We start from the raw sequence: 13,906 nt of genomic DNA on the forward strand, positions 1-13,906 counted from the left end.
AAAAAAAAAAACTCAACTGTTCCAGACTTTTGTTCGTGATCGTTGTACAAGAATGTGTGAAGGAAAATAGTTATTGTTGATCTGTGAATAAATGAGCTCAGCACACCCACTTACCTTTAAACACTGAGCTATATGAGCAAAGCTGCACCAGGACTATTAGATGTCTCATAACTACATAACTAGGCCTATCCATAGCTATGCCTATAACATGATTATAACATGGCAGGGCGACTATAATACGATTAACAACAGTTGTATAATTCACCAATTACCGCATTTAGCCCATAACAAGACTGTAATATGGTCATGACATGATTATAACTTAACTATCCTTTCTCTCTCTCTCTCTCTCTCTCTCTCTCTCTCTCTCTCTCTCTCTGCCTTTCTCTCTTTTTCTCTCCCTCTTTTCTCTCTGTCTTTCTTTTCCCTTTCTCTCGCTTTCTGTCTCTCTCCCATCTCGCTCTTTCCAGCGTGAGAGACTGAGCCAGAGCTCACATTCTCCCCAAGCCCACACCAATTAACAATCACGCCAGAGAAGTTAGTGAACGAGAAAGAGAGAGCGAAAGAGAGTGAAAGTGGGACGACCTCCTTTTGAACACATGGAGGGGTGAGAGAAAGAAGGGGTGTGTGTGTGTGTGTGTGTGTGTGTGCGATGCTAGTTTAGCACAGTGGTTCCCGACAAGGGGTACAAGGACCCCTCGGGGTACTTGGCCTATCCACAGGGGGTACTTGAGAAGACCAATGAGACCATAGGCCTACTGGTACAATGCACATGAGGGGGTACTTCAGGGGTACTCCAGGCAGAGCAACATTCAGTTGGTGGTACAATATGAATGATGCTACACAAAAATCTAATGGAATGTATTGGTTGCTTGATTGATAGATTGATGAACAGAGGACTTGAAATACAATGACACCTGCATGTTAATATCCTGAGAGGATCCAGACCTGCATCTGTACATCATATTGTCTCTGCTTAATCAGGACTGTACACTCCCAGTATACAGATAGGACTGTACACTCCCAGTATACATATAGGACTGTACACTCCCAGTATACATACAGGACTGTACACTCCCAGTATACATACAGGACTGTACACTCCCAGTATACATACAGGACTGTACACTCCCAGTATACATACAGGACTGTACACTCCCAGTATACATACAGGACTGTACACTCCCAGTATACATACAGGACTGTACACTCCCAGTATACATACAGGACTGTACACTCCCAGTATACATACAGGACTGTACACTCCCAGTATACATACAGGACTGTACACTCCCAGTATACATACAGGACTGTACACTCCCAGTATACATACAGGACTGTACACTCCCAGTATACATACAGGACTGTACACTCCCAGTATACAGATAGGACTGTACACTCCCAGTATACAGATAGGACTGTACACTCCCAGTATACAGATAGGACTGTACACTCCCAGTATACATACAGGACTGTATACATACAGGACTGTACACTCCCAGTATACATACAGGACTGTACACTCCCAGTATACATACAGGACTGTACACTCCCAGTATACATACAGGACTGTACACTCCCAGTATACAGATAGGACTGTACACTCCCAGTATACATACAGGACTGTATACATATAGGACTGTACACTCCCAGTATACAGACAGGACTGTACACTCCCAGTATACAGACAGGACTGTACACTCCCAGTATACAGATAGGACTGTACACTCCCAGTATACAGACAGGACTGTATACAGACAGGACTGTACACTCCCAGTATACATACAGGACTGTACACTCCCAGTATACAGACAGGACTGTACACTCCCAGTATACAGACAGGACTGTACACTCCCAGTATACAGACAGGACTGTATACATATAGGACTGTACACTCCCAGTATACAGACAGGACTGTACACTCCCAGTATACATACAGAACTGTACACTCCCAGTATACAGACAGGACTGTACACTCCCAGTATACATACAGGACTGTACACTCCCAGTATACAGACAGGACTGTATACATACAGGACTGTACACTCCCAGTATACATACAGGACTGTATACATACAGGACTGTACACTCCCAGTATACAGACAGGACTGTACACTCCCAGTATACATACAGGACTGTACACTCCCAGTATACAGATAGGACTGTACACTCCCAGTATACAGATAGGACTGTACACTCCCAGTATACATACAGGACTGTATACATACAGGACTGTACACTCCCAGTATACATACAGGACTGTACACTCCCAGTATACATACAGGACTGTACACTCCCAGTATACATACAGGACTGTACACTCCCAGTATACAGATAGGACTGTACACTCCCAGTATACATACAGGACTGTATACATATAGGACTGTACACTCCCAGTATACAGACAGGACTGTACACTCCCAGTATACAGACAGGACTGTACACTCCCAGTATACAGATAGGACTGTACACTCCCAGTATACAGACAGGACTGTATACAGACAGGACTGTACACTCCCAGTATACATACAGGACTGTACACTCCCAGTATACAGACAGGACTGTACACTCCCAGTATACAGACAGGACTGTACACTCCCAGTATACAGACAGGACTGTATACATATAGGACTGTACACTCCCAGTATACAGACAGGACTGTACACTCCCAGTATACATACAGAACTGTACACTCCCAGTATACAGACAGGACTGTACACTCCCAGTATACATACAGGACTGTACACTCCCAGTATACAGACAGGACTGTACACTCCCAGTATACAGACAGGACTGTACACTCCCAGTATACAGACAGGACTGTACACTCCCAGTATACAGACAGGACTGTACACTCCCAGTATACAGACAGGACTGTACACTCCCAGTATACAGACAGGACTGTACACTCCCAGTATACAGACAGGACTGTACACGTTCACACCTTATCAGCTGACCTGTGTTTTTATCTGGGTCCTGGGTGGTGACGCAGTTGTGGGTGTTAATGTCTGTAAGCGAGGTCCGTAACATAGAAATAGAATGAATAGAACGGGCTTGGAACCTCTAATCCTGGCAATTTGTATTGTGAACTTATGGGTACACTCACAATGGCTGCCTGGTATTGTGATGCTATCATTTCCATGGTAAAGTAGCATCTTCATTCATATAATGTTACCTGATGTGGCTGATGCAATGGAATGTATTGTTTGTAATGTCAGTTAAGTTGATTAAAATAACTCACAGCACCGATGTATGGGTACACTTCCTGCTTTTACTTCCTGCTTTGCTGCTATGGGTACACTCCCTGTGGATAAACCTGCCAGTCCACCCATTATGCCATCATTGACTTGAATTGGGACGCCCGTTATATTCATTCTATTTCTATGGTCTGTATAGCTGCAGAGGGTCACGCGGTAACGTGCAGTGCAGGAATGGGACAGACATCAGCGATACCATGGGAAAAGACTAGCGCCACACACGCACACAGTCCTTGTTCTGTGGAAGTGTATGTGTGTGTCCTCTGATATCAGCGCTGTGATAAAAACAGGAAATATCTCTTTATTACTTTGACGTTCTCTCTCTTTCTCTGCCTCAGAGGGTAGAGCTGACAACCAATATCATACATCCCTCTTCTGTGTGTGTGTGTGCATGGAAGCGAGCATTCGTTTGATTTACGTGTGTGTGTGTGTGTGTGTTAAATACAACCGTGGAGCAACTAAAGGCTGTAATCCCAGGGAATGGTTGGATTAGAGGACGGGTCAGTGTCTAATCTAATGAACTCTCACTTAAATGCACTTAACACTGCTAGAGCTACACACACACACACACACACACACACACACACACACACACACACACACACACACACACACACACACACACACACGTATATCACTCTAATGCTGTTAGTCAGGACATGAAAGCACAACACGGGTACACAGTACACACACTAGTGCTCTCTCTTCTTCAGTCGTATCTCTTTACCCTCCCTCTCTTCTTCAGTCGTATCTCTTTACCCTCCCTCTCTTCTCCAGTCGTATCTCTTTACCCTCTCTCTCTTCTCCAGTCGTATCTCTTTACCCTCTCTCTCTTCTCCAGTCGTATCTCTTTACCCTCTCTCTCTTCTCCAGTCGTATCTCTTTACCCTCTCTCTCTTCTCCAGTCGTATCTCTTTACCCTCTCTCTCTTCTCCAGTCGTATCTCTTTACCCTCTCCCTCTCTTCTCCAGTCGTATCTCTTTACCCTCTCTCTCTTCTCCAGTCGTATCTCTTTACTCTCTCTCTCTTCTTCAGTCGTATCTCTTTACCCTCCCTCTCTTCGCCAGTCGTATCTCTTTACCCTCTCTCTCTTCTCCAGTCGTATCTCTTTACCCTCTCTCTCTCTTCTCCAGTCGCCTACCCCCTCTCTTCTCCAGCGCCTCCCCCTCTCTTCTCCAGTCGTATCTCTTTACCCTCTCTCTCTTCTCCAGTCATATCTCTTTACCCTCTCTCTCTCTTCTTCAGTCGTATCTCTTTACTCTCTCTCTCTTCGCCAGTCGTATCTCTTTACTCTCTCTCTCTTCGCCAGTCGTATCTCTTTACCCTCTCTCGCTCTCTCTTCTCCAGTCGTATCTCTTTACCCTCTCTCTCTCTCTTCTTCAGTCGTATCTCTTTACCCTCTCTCTCTTCTCCAGTCGTATCTCTTTACCCTCTCTCTCTTCGCCAGTCGTATCTCTTTACCTTCTCTCTCTCTTCTCCAGTCGTATCTCTTTACCCTCTCTCTCTCTTCTCCAGTCGTATCTCTTTACCCTCTCTCTCTCTTCTCCAGTCGTATCTCTTTACCCTCTCTCTCTCTCTCTCTTCTCCAGTCGTATCTCTTTACCCTCCCTCTCTTCTCCAGTCGTATCTCTTTACTCTCTCTCTCTTCGCCAGTCGTATCTCTTTACCCTCCCTCTCTTCTCCAGTCGTATCTCTTTACCCTCCCTCTCTCTCTTCTTCAGTCGTATCTCTTTACCTTCTCTCTCTCTTCTCCAGTCGTATCTCTTTACCCTCTCTCTCTCTCTTCTTCAGTCGTATCTCTTTACTCTCTCTCTCTCTTCTCCAGTCGTATCTCTTTACCCTCCCTCTCTCTTCTCCAGTCGTATCTCTTTACCCTCCCTCTCTCTTCTCCAGTCGTATCTCTTTACCCTCCCTCTCTTCTCCAGTCGTATCTCTTTACCCTCTCTCTCTCTTCTTCAGTCGTATCTCTTTACCCTCTCTCTCTCTTCTTCAGTCGTATCTCTTTACCCTCTCTCTCTCTCTCTCTCTTCTCCAGTCGTATCTCTTTACCCTCTCTCTCTCTCTCTCTCTTCTCCAGTCGTATCTCTTTACCCTCTCTCTCTCTTCTCCAGTCGTATCTCTTTACCCTCTCTCTCTCTCTCTCTCTCTCTCTCTTCTCCAGTCGTATCTCTTTACCCTCTCTCTCTCTCTCTCTCTCTCTCTCTTCTTCAGTCGTATCTCTTTACCCTCTCTCTCTCTCTCTCTCTCTTCTTCAGTCGTATCTCTTTACCCTCCTCTCTCTCTCTCTCTCTCTCTCTCTCTCTTCTTCAGTCGTATCTCTTTACCCTCTCTCTCTCTCTTCTCTAGTCATATCTCTTTACCCTCCCTCTCTTCGCCAGTCGTATCTCTTTACTCTCTCTCTCTTCGCCAGTCGTATCTCTTTACCCTCTCTCTCTCTCTCTCTCTTCTTCAGTCGTATCTCTTTACCCTCTCTCTCTCTCTTCTCCAGTCGTATCTCTTTACTCTCTCTCTCTTCGCCAGTCGTATCTCTTTACCTTCTCTCTCTCTTCTCCAGTCGTATCTCTTTACCCTCTCTCTCTCTTCTCCAGTCGTATCTCTTTACCCTCTCTCTCTCTTCTCCAGTCGTATCTCTTTACCCTCTCTCTCTCTTCTCCAGTCGTATCTCTTTACCCTCTCTCTCTCTTCTCCAGTCGTATCTCTTTACCCTCTCTCTCTCTTCTCCAGTCGTATCTCTTTACTCTCTCTCTCTTCGCCAGTCGTATCTCTTTACCTTCTCTCTCTCTTCTCCAGTCGTATCTCTTTACCCTCTCTCTCTCTTCTCCAGTCGTATCTCTTTACCCTCTCTCTCTCTTCTCCAGTCGTATCTCTTTACCCTCTCTCTCTCTTCTCCAGTCGTATCTCTTTACCCTCTCTCTCTCTTCGCCAGTCGTATCTCTTTACCCTCTCTCTCTCTTCTCCAGTCGTATCTCTTTACCCTCTCTCTCTCTTCTCCAGTCGTATCTCTTTACCCTCTCTCTCTCTCTTCTTCAGTCGTATCTCTTTACCCTCTCTCTCTCTCTCTCTTCTTCAGTCGTATCTCTTTACCCTCTCTCTCTCTCTCTTCTCCAGTCGTATCTCTTTACACTCTCTCTCTCTCTCTCTCTCTTCTCCAGTCGTATCTCTTTACTCTCTCTCTCTTCGCCAGTCGTATCTCTTTACCCTCCCTCTCTTCTCCAGTCGTATCTCTTTACCCTCCCTCTCTCTCTTCTTCAGTCGTATCTCTTTACCTTCTCTCTCTCTTCTCCAGTCGTATCTCTTTACCTTCTCTCTCTCTTCTCCAGTCGTATCTCTTTACCTTCTCTCTCTCTTCTCCAGTCGTATCTCTTTACCCTCTCTCTCTCTCTTCTTCAGTCGTATCTCTTTACTCTCTCTCTCTCTTCTCCAGTCGTATCTCTTTACCCTCCCTCTCTTCTCCAGTCGTATCTCTTTACCCTCTCTCTCTCTCTTCTTCAGTCGTATCTCTTTACCCTCTCTCTCTCTTCTTCAGTCGTATCTCTTTACCCTCTCTCTCTCTCTCTTCTCCAGTCGTATCTCTTTACCCTCTCTCTCTCTCTCTCTCTCTCCAGTCGTATCTCTTTACCCTCTCTCTCTCTCTCTCTTCTCCAGTCGTATCTCTTTACCCTCTCTCTCTCTCTCTCTCTCTCTCTCTCTCTTCTTCAGTCGTATCTCTTTACCCTCTCTCTCTCTCTTCTCTAGTCATATCTCTTTACCCTCCCTCTCTTCGCCAGTCGTATCTCTTTACTCTCTCTCTCTTCGCCAGTCGTATCTCTTTACCCTCTCTCTCTCTCTCTCTTCTTCAGTCGTATCTCTTTACCCTCTCTCTCTCTCTTCTCCAGTCGTATCTCTTTACTCTCTCTCTCTTCGCCAGTCGTATCTCTTTACCTTCTCTCTCTCTTCTCCAGTCGTATCTCTTTACCCTCTCTCTCTCTTCTCCAGTCGTATCTCTTTACCCTCTCTCTCTCTTCTCCAGTCGTATCTCTTTACCCTCTCTCTCTCTTCTCCAGTCGTATCTCTTTACCCTCTCTCTCTCTTCTCCAGTCGTATCTCTTTACCCTCTCTCTCTCTTCTCCAGTCGTATCTCTTTACTCTCTCTCTCTTCTCCAGTCGTATCTCTTTACCTTCTCTCTCTCTTCTCCAGTCGTATCTCTTTACCCTCTCTCTCTCTTCTTCAGTCGTATCTCTTTACCCTCTCTCTCTCTTCTCCAGTCGTATCTCTTTACCCTCTCTCTCTTCGCCAGTCGTATCTCTTTACCCTCTCTCTCTCTTCTCCAGTCGTATCTCTTTACCCTCTCTCTCTCTTCTCCAGTCGTATCTCTTTACCCTCTCTCTCTCTCTTCTTCAGTCGTATCTCTTTACCCTCTCTCTCTCTCTTCTTCAGTCGTATCTCTTTACCCTCTCTCTCTCTCTCTTCTCCAGTCGTATCTCTTTACCCTCTCTCTCTCTCTCTTCTCCAGTCGTATCTCTTTACCCTCTCTCTCTCTCTCTCTCTCTTCTCCAGTCGTATCTCTTTACCCTCCCTCTCTTCTCCAGTCGTATCTCTTTACCCTCCCTCTCTCTCTTCTTCAGTCGTATCTCTTTACCTTCTCTCTCTCTTCTCCAGTCGTATCTCTTTACCCTCTCTCTCTCTCTTCTTCAGTCGTATCTCTTTACTCTCTCTCTCTCTTCTCCAGTCGTATCTCTTTACCCTCTCTCTCTCTTCTCCAGTCGTATCTCTTTACCCTCCCTCTCTTCTCCAGTCGTATCTCTTTACCCTCCCTCTCTCTCTTCTTCAGTCGTATCTCTTTACCTTCTCTCTCTCTTCTTCAGTCGTATCTCTTTACCCTCCCTCTCTTCTCCAGTCGTATCTCTTTACCCTCTCTCTCTTCTCCAGTCGTATCTCTTTACCCTCCCTCTCTTCGCCAGTCGTATCTCTTTACTCTCTCTCTCTTCACCAGTCGTATCTCTTTACTCTCTCTCTCTCTTCTCCAGTCGTATCTCTTTACCTTCTCTCTCTCTTCTCCAGTCGTATCTCTTTACCCTCTCTCTCTCTTCTTCAGTCGTATCTCTTTACCCTCTCTCTCTCTTCTCCAGTCGTATCTCTTTACCCTCTCTCTCTTCGCCAGTCGTATCTCTTTACCCTCTCTCTCTCTTCTCCAGTCGTATCTCTTTACCCTCTCTCTCTCTTCTCCAGTCGTATCTCTTTACCCTCTCTCTCTCTCTTCTTCAGTCGTATCTCTTTACCCTCTCTCTCTCTCTTCTTCAGTCGTATCTCTTTACCCTCTCTCTCTCTCTTCTCCAGTCGTATCTCTTTACCCCTCTCTCTCTCTCTCTCTCTTCTCCAGTCGTATCTCTTTACCCTCCCTCTCTTCTCCAGTCGTATCTCTTTACTCTCTCTCTCTTCGCCAGTCGTATCTCTTTACCCTCCCTCTCTTCTCCAGTCGTATCTCTTTACCCTCCCTCTCTCTCTTCTTCAGTCGTATCTCTTTACCTTCTCTCTCTCTTCTCCAGTCGTATCTCTTTACCCTCTCTCTCTCTCTTCTTCAGTCGTATCTCTTTACTCTCTCTCTCTCTTCTCCAGTCGTATCTCTTTACCCTCTCTCTCTCTTCTCCAGTCGTATCTCTTTACCCTCCCTCTCTTCTCCAGTCGTATCTCTTTACCCTCCCTCTCTCTCTTCTTCAGTCGTATCTCTTTACCTTCTCTCTCTCTTCTTCAGTCGTATCTCTTTACCCTCCCTCTCTTCTCCAGTCGTATCTCTTTACCCTCTCTCTCTTCTCCAGTCGTATCTCTTTACCCTCCCTCTCTTCGCCAGTCGTATCTCTTTACTCTCTCTCTCTTCACCAGTCGTATCTCTTTACCTCTCTCTCTCTTCTCCAGTCGTATCTCTTTACCTTCTCTCTCTCTTCTCCAGTCGTATCTCTTTACCCTCTCTCTCTCTTCTCCAGTCGTATCTCTTTACCCTCTCTCTCTCTCTTCTTCAGTCGTATCTCTTTACCCTCTCTCTCTTCTCCAGTCGTATCTCTTTACCCTCTCTCTCTTCGCCAGTCGTATCTCTTTACCTTCTCTCTCTCTTCTCCAGTCGTATCTCTTTACCCTCTCTCTCTCTTCTCCAGTCGTATCTCTTTACCCTCTCTCTCTCTCTTCTCCAGTCGTATCTCTTTACCCTCTCTCTCTCTCTCTCTCTCTTCTCCAGTCGTATCTCTTTACCCTCCCTCTCTTCTCCAGTCGTATCTCTTTACTCTCTCTCTCTTCGCCAGTCGTATCTCTTTACCCTCCCTCTCTTCTCCAGTCGTATCTCTTTACCCTCCCTCTCTCTCTTCTTCAGTCGTATCTCTTTACCTTCTCTCTCTCTTCTCCAGTCGTATCTCTTTACCCTCTCTCTCTCTCTTCTTCAGTCGTATCTCTTTACTCTCTCTCTCTTCTCCAGTCGTATCTCTTTACCCTCCCTCTCTCTTCTCCAGTCGTATCTGTTTACCCTCCCTCTCTTCTCCAGTCGTATCTCTTTACCCTCTCTCTCTCTCTTCTTCAGTCGTATCTCTTTACCCTCTTTCTCTCTTCTCCAGTCGTATCTCTTTACCCTCTCTCTCTCTCTTCTCCAGTCGTATCTCTTTACCCTCTCTCTCTCTCTTCTTCAGTCGTATCTCTTTACCCTGTCTCTCTCTTCTCCAGTCGTATCTCTTTACCCTCTCTCTCTCTCTCTCTCTCCAGTCGTATCTCTTTACCCTCTCTCTCTCTCTCTCTCTCTCTCTCTCTTCTTCAGTCGTATCTCTTTACCCTCTCTCTCTCTCTTCTCTAGTCATATCTCTTTACCCTCCCTCTCTTCCCCAGTCGTATCTCTTTACTCTCTCTCTCTTCGCCAGTCGTATCTCTTTACCCTCTCTCTCTCTCTCTCTCTTCTTCAGTCGTATCTCTTTACCCTCTCTCTCTCTCTTCTCCAGTCGTATCTCTTTACCCTCTCTCTCTCTTCGCCAGTCGTATCTCTTTACCTTCTCTCTCTCTTCTCCAGTCGTATCTCTTTACCCTCTCTCTCTCTTCTCCAGTCGTATCTCTTTACCCTCTCTCTCTCTTCTCCAGTCGTATCTCTTTACCCTCTCTCTCTCTTCTCCAGTCGTATCTCTTTACCCTCTCTCTCTCTTCTCCAGTCGTATCTCTTTACCCTCTCTCTCTCTTCTCCAGTCGTATCTCTTTACCCTCTCTCTCTCTTCTCCAGTCGTATCTCTTTACTCTCTCTCTCTTCGCCAGTCGTATCTCTTTACCTTCTCTCTCTCTTCTCCAGTCGTATCTCTTTACCCTCTCTCTCTCTTCTCCAGTCGTATCTCTTTACCCTCTCTCTCTCTTCTCCAGTCGTATCTCTTTACCCTCTCTCTCTTCGCCAGTCGTATCTCTTTACCCTCTCTCTCTCTTCTCCAGTCGTATCTCTTTACCCTCTCTCTCTCTTCTCCAGTCGTATCTCTTTACCCTCTCTCTCTCTCTTCTTCAGTCGTATCTCTTTACCCTCTCTCTCTCTCTTCTTCAGTCGTATCTCTTTACCCTCTCTCTCTCTCTCTTCTCCAGTCGTATCTCTTTACCCTCTCTCTCTCTCTTCTCCAGTCGTATCTCTTTACCCTCCCTCTCTTCTCCAGTCGTATCTCTTTACTCTCTCTCTCTTCGCCAGTCGTATCTCTTTACCCTCCCTCTCTTCTCCAGTCGTATCTCTTTACCCTCTCTCTCTCTCTTCTTCAGTCGTATCTCTTTACTCTCTCTCTCTCTTCTCCAGTCGTATCTCTTTACCCTCCCTCTCTCTTCTCCAGTCGTATCTCTTTACCCTCCCTCTCTCTTCTCCAGTCGTATCTCTTTACCCTCTCTCTCTCTTCTCCAGTCGTATCTCTTTACCCTCTCTCTCTCTTCTTCAGTCGTATCTCTTTACCCTCTCTCTCTCTTCTTCAGTCGTATCTCTTTACCCTCTCTCTCTCTCTCTCTCTCCAGTCGTATCTCTTTACCCTCTCTCTCTCTCTCTCTCTTCTCCAGTCGTATCTCTTTACCCTCTCTCTCTCTTCTCCAGTCGTATCTCTTTACCCTCTCTCTCTCTCTCTCTCTCTCTCTCTTCTCCAGTCGTATCTCTTTACCCTCTCTCTCTCTCTCTCTCTCTCTCTCTTCTTCAGTCGTATCTCTTTACCCTCTCTCTCTCTCTCTCTCTTCTTCAGTCGTATCTCTTTACCCTCTCTCTCTCTCTCTCTCTCTCTCTCTCTCTCTTCTCAGTCGTATCTCTTTACCCTCTCTCTCTCTCTTCTCTAGTCATATCTCTTTACCCTCCCTCTCTTCGCCAGTCGTATCTCTTTACTCTCTCTCTCTTCGCCAGTCGTATCTCTTTACCCTCTCTCTCTCTCTCTCTCTTCTTCAGTCGTATCTCTTTACCCTCTCTCTCTCTCTTCTCCAGTCGTATCTCTTTACTCTCTCTCTCTTCGCCAGTCGTATCTCTTTACCTTCTCTCTCTCTTCTCCAGTCGTATCTCTTTACCCTCTCTCTCTCTTCTCCAGTCGTATCTCTTTACCCTCTCTCTCTCTTCTCCAGTCGTATCTCTTTACCCTCTCTCTCTCTTCTCCAGTCGTATCTCTTTACCCTCTCTCTCTCTTCTCCAGTCGTATCTCTTTACCCTCTCTCTCTCTTCTCCAGTCGTATCTCTTTACTCTCTCTCTCTTCTCCAGTCGTATCTCTTTACCTTCTCTCTCTCTTCTCCAGTCGTATCTCTTTACCCTCTCTCTCTCTTCTCCAGTCGTATCTCTTTACCCTCTCTCTCTCTTCTCCAGTCGTATCTCTTTACCTCTCTCTCTCTTCTCCAGTCGTATCTCTTTACCCTCTCTCTCTCTTCTCCAGTCGTATCTCTTTACCCTCTCTCTCTCTTCTCCAGTCGTATCTCTTTACCCTCTCTCTCTCTTCTCCAGTCGTATCTCTTTACCCTCTCTCTCTCTCTTCTTCAGTCGTATCTCTTTACCCTCTCTCTCTCTCTCTCTCAGTCGTATCTCTTTACCCTCTCTCTCTCTCTCTTCTCCAGTCGTATCTCTTTACCTCTCTCTCTCTCTCTCTCTCTCCAGTCGTATCTCTTTACCTCTCTCTCTCTTCGCCAGTCGTATCTCTTTACCCTCCCTCTCTTCTCCAGTCGTATCTCTTTACCCTCCTCTCTCTCTTCTTCAGTCGTATCTCTTTACCTTCTCTCTCTCTTCTCCAGTCGTATCTCTTTACCTCTCTCTCTCTCTTCTCCAGTCGTATCTCTTTACCCTCTCTCTCTCTTCTCCAGTCGTATCTCTTTACCCTCTCTCTCTCTCTTCTCCAGTCGTATCTCTTTACCTCTCTCTCTCTCTTCTCCAGTCGTATCTCTTTACCCTCCTCTCTCTTCTCCAGTCGTATCTCTTTACCCTCTCTCTCTCTCTTCTCAGTCGTATCTCTTTACCCTCTCTCTCTCTTCTTCAGTCGTATCTCTTTACCCTCTCTCTCTCTCTCTTCTCCAGTCGTATCTCTTTACCCTCTCTCTCTCTCTCTCTTCTCCAGTCGTATCTCTTTACCCTCTCTCTCTCTCTCTCTCCAGTCGTATCTCTTTACCCTCTCTCTCTCTCTCTCTCTCTCTCTCTCTTCTCAGTCGTATCTCTTTACCCTCTCTCTCTCTCTTCTCCAGTCGTATCTCTTTACCCTCCTCTCTCTTCTCCAGTCGTATCTCTTTACCTCTCTCTCTCTTCTCCAGTCGTATCTCTTTACCCTCTCTCTCTCTCTCTCTCAGTCGTATCTCTTTACCCTCTCTCTCTCTCTTCTCCAGTCGTATCTCTTTACCTCTCTCTCTCTTCTCCAGTCGTATCTCTTTACCCTCTCTCTCTCTTCTCCAGTCGTATCTCTTTACCCTCTCTCTCTCTTCTCCAGTCGTATCTCTTTACCCTCTCTCTCTCTTCTCCAGTCGTATCTCTTTACCCTCTCTCTCTCTTCTCCAGTCGTATCTCTTTACCCTCTCTCTCTCTTCTCCAGTCGTATCTCTTTACCCTCTCTCTCTCTTCTCCAGTCGTATCTCTTTACCCTCTCTCTCTCTTCTCCAGTCGTATCTCTTTACCCTCTCTCTCTCTTCTCCAGTCGTATCTCTTTACCCTCTCTCTCTCTTCTCCAGTCGTATCTCTTTACCCTCTCTCTCTCTTCTCCAGTCGTATCTCTTTACCCTCTCTCTCTCTTCTCCAGTCGTATCTCTTTACCCTCTCTCTCTCTTCTCCAGTCGTATCTCTTTACCTCTCTCTCTCTTCTCCAGTCGTATCTCTTTACCCTCTCTCTCTCTCTCCAGTCGTATCTCTTTACCCTCTCTCTCTCTTCTCAGTCGTATCTCTTTACCCTCTCTCTCTCTCTTCTCAGTCGTATCTCTTTACCCTCTCTCTCTCTCTTCTCCAGTCGTATCTCTTTACCCTCTCTCTCTCTTCTCCAGTCGTATCTCTTTACCCGTCGTCTACTCTCTCTCTCTCAGTCGTATCTCTTTACCCTCTCTCTCTCTTCTCCAGTCGTATCTCTTTACCCTCTCTCTCTCTCTTCTCCAGTCGTATCTCTTTACCCTCTCTCTCTCTTCTCCAGTCGTATCTCTTTACCCTCTCTCTCTCTTCTCCAGTCGTATCTCTTTACCCTCTCTCTC

At 46.1% G+C, this 13,906-nt stretch overlaps 1 protein-coding gene across 8 annotated transcripts in view; it reads left to right on the forward strand.

Annotated features, from left to right (window-relative positions):
• The window catches only part of LOC106570344 (triple functional domain protein), a 158,419-nt gene that overhangs the window by 5,795 nt on the left and 138,718 nt on the right, over positions 1-13,906 (forward strand). The gene's annotated exons all lie outside the window — the stretch shown is intronic.

The sequence above is a fragment of the Salmo salar genome, chromosome 14 (genome assembly GCF_965601325.2).
Source record: "Salmo salar chromosome 14, fSalSal1, whole genome shotgun sequence".
Lineage (NCBI taxonomy): Eukaryota > Metazoa > Chordata > Actinopteri > Salmoniformes > Salmonidae > Salmo > Salmo salar.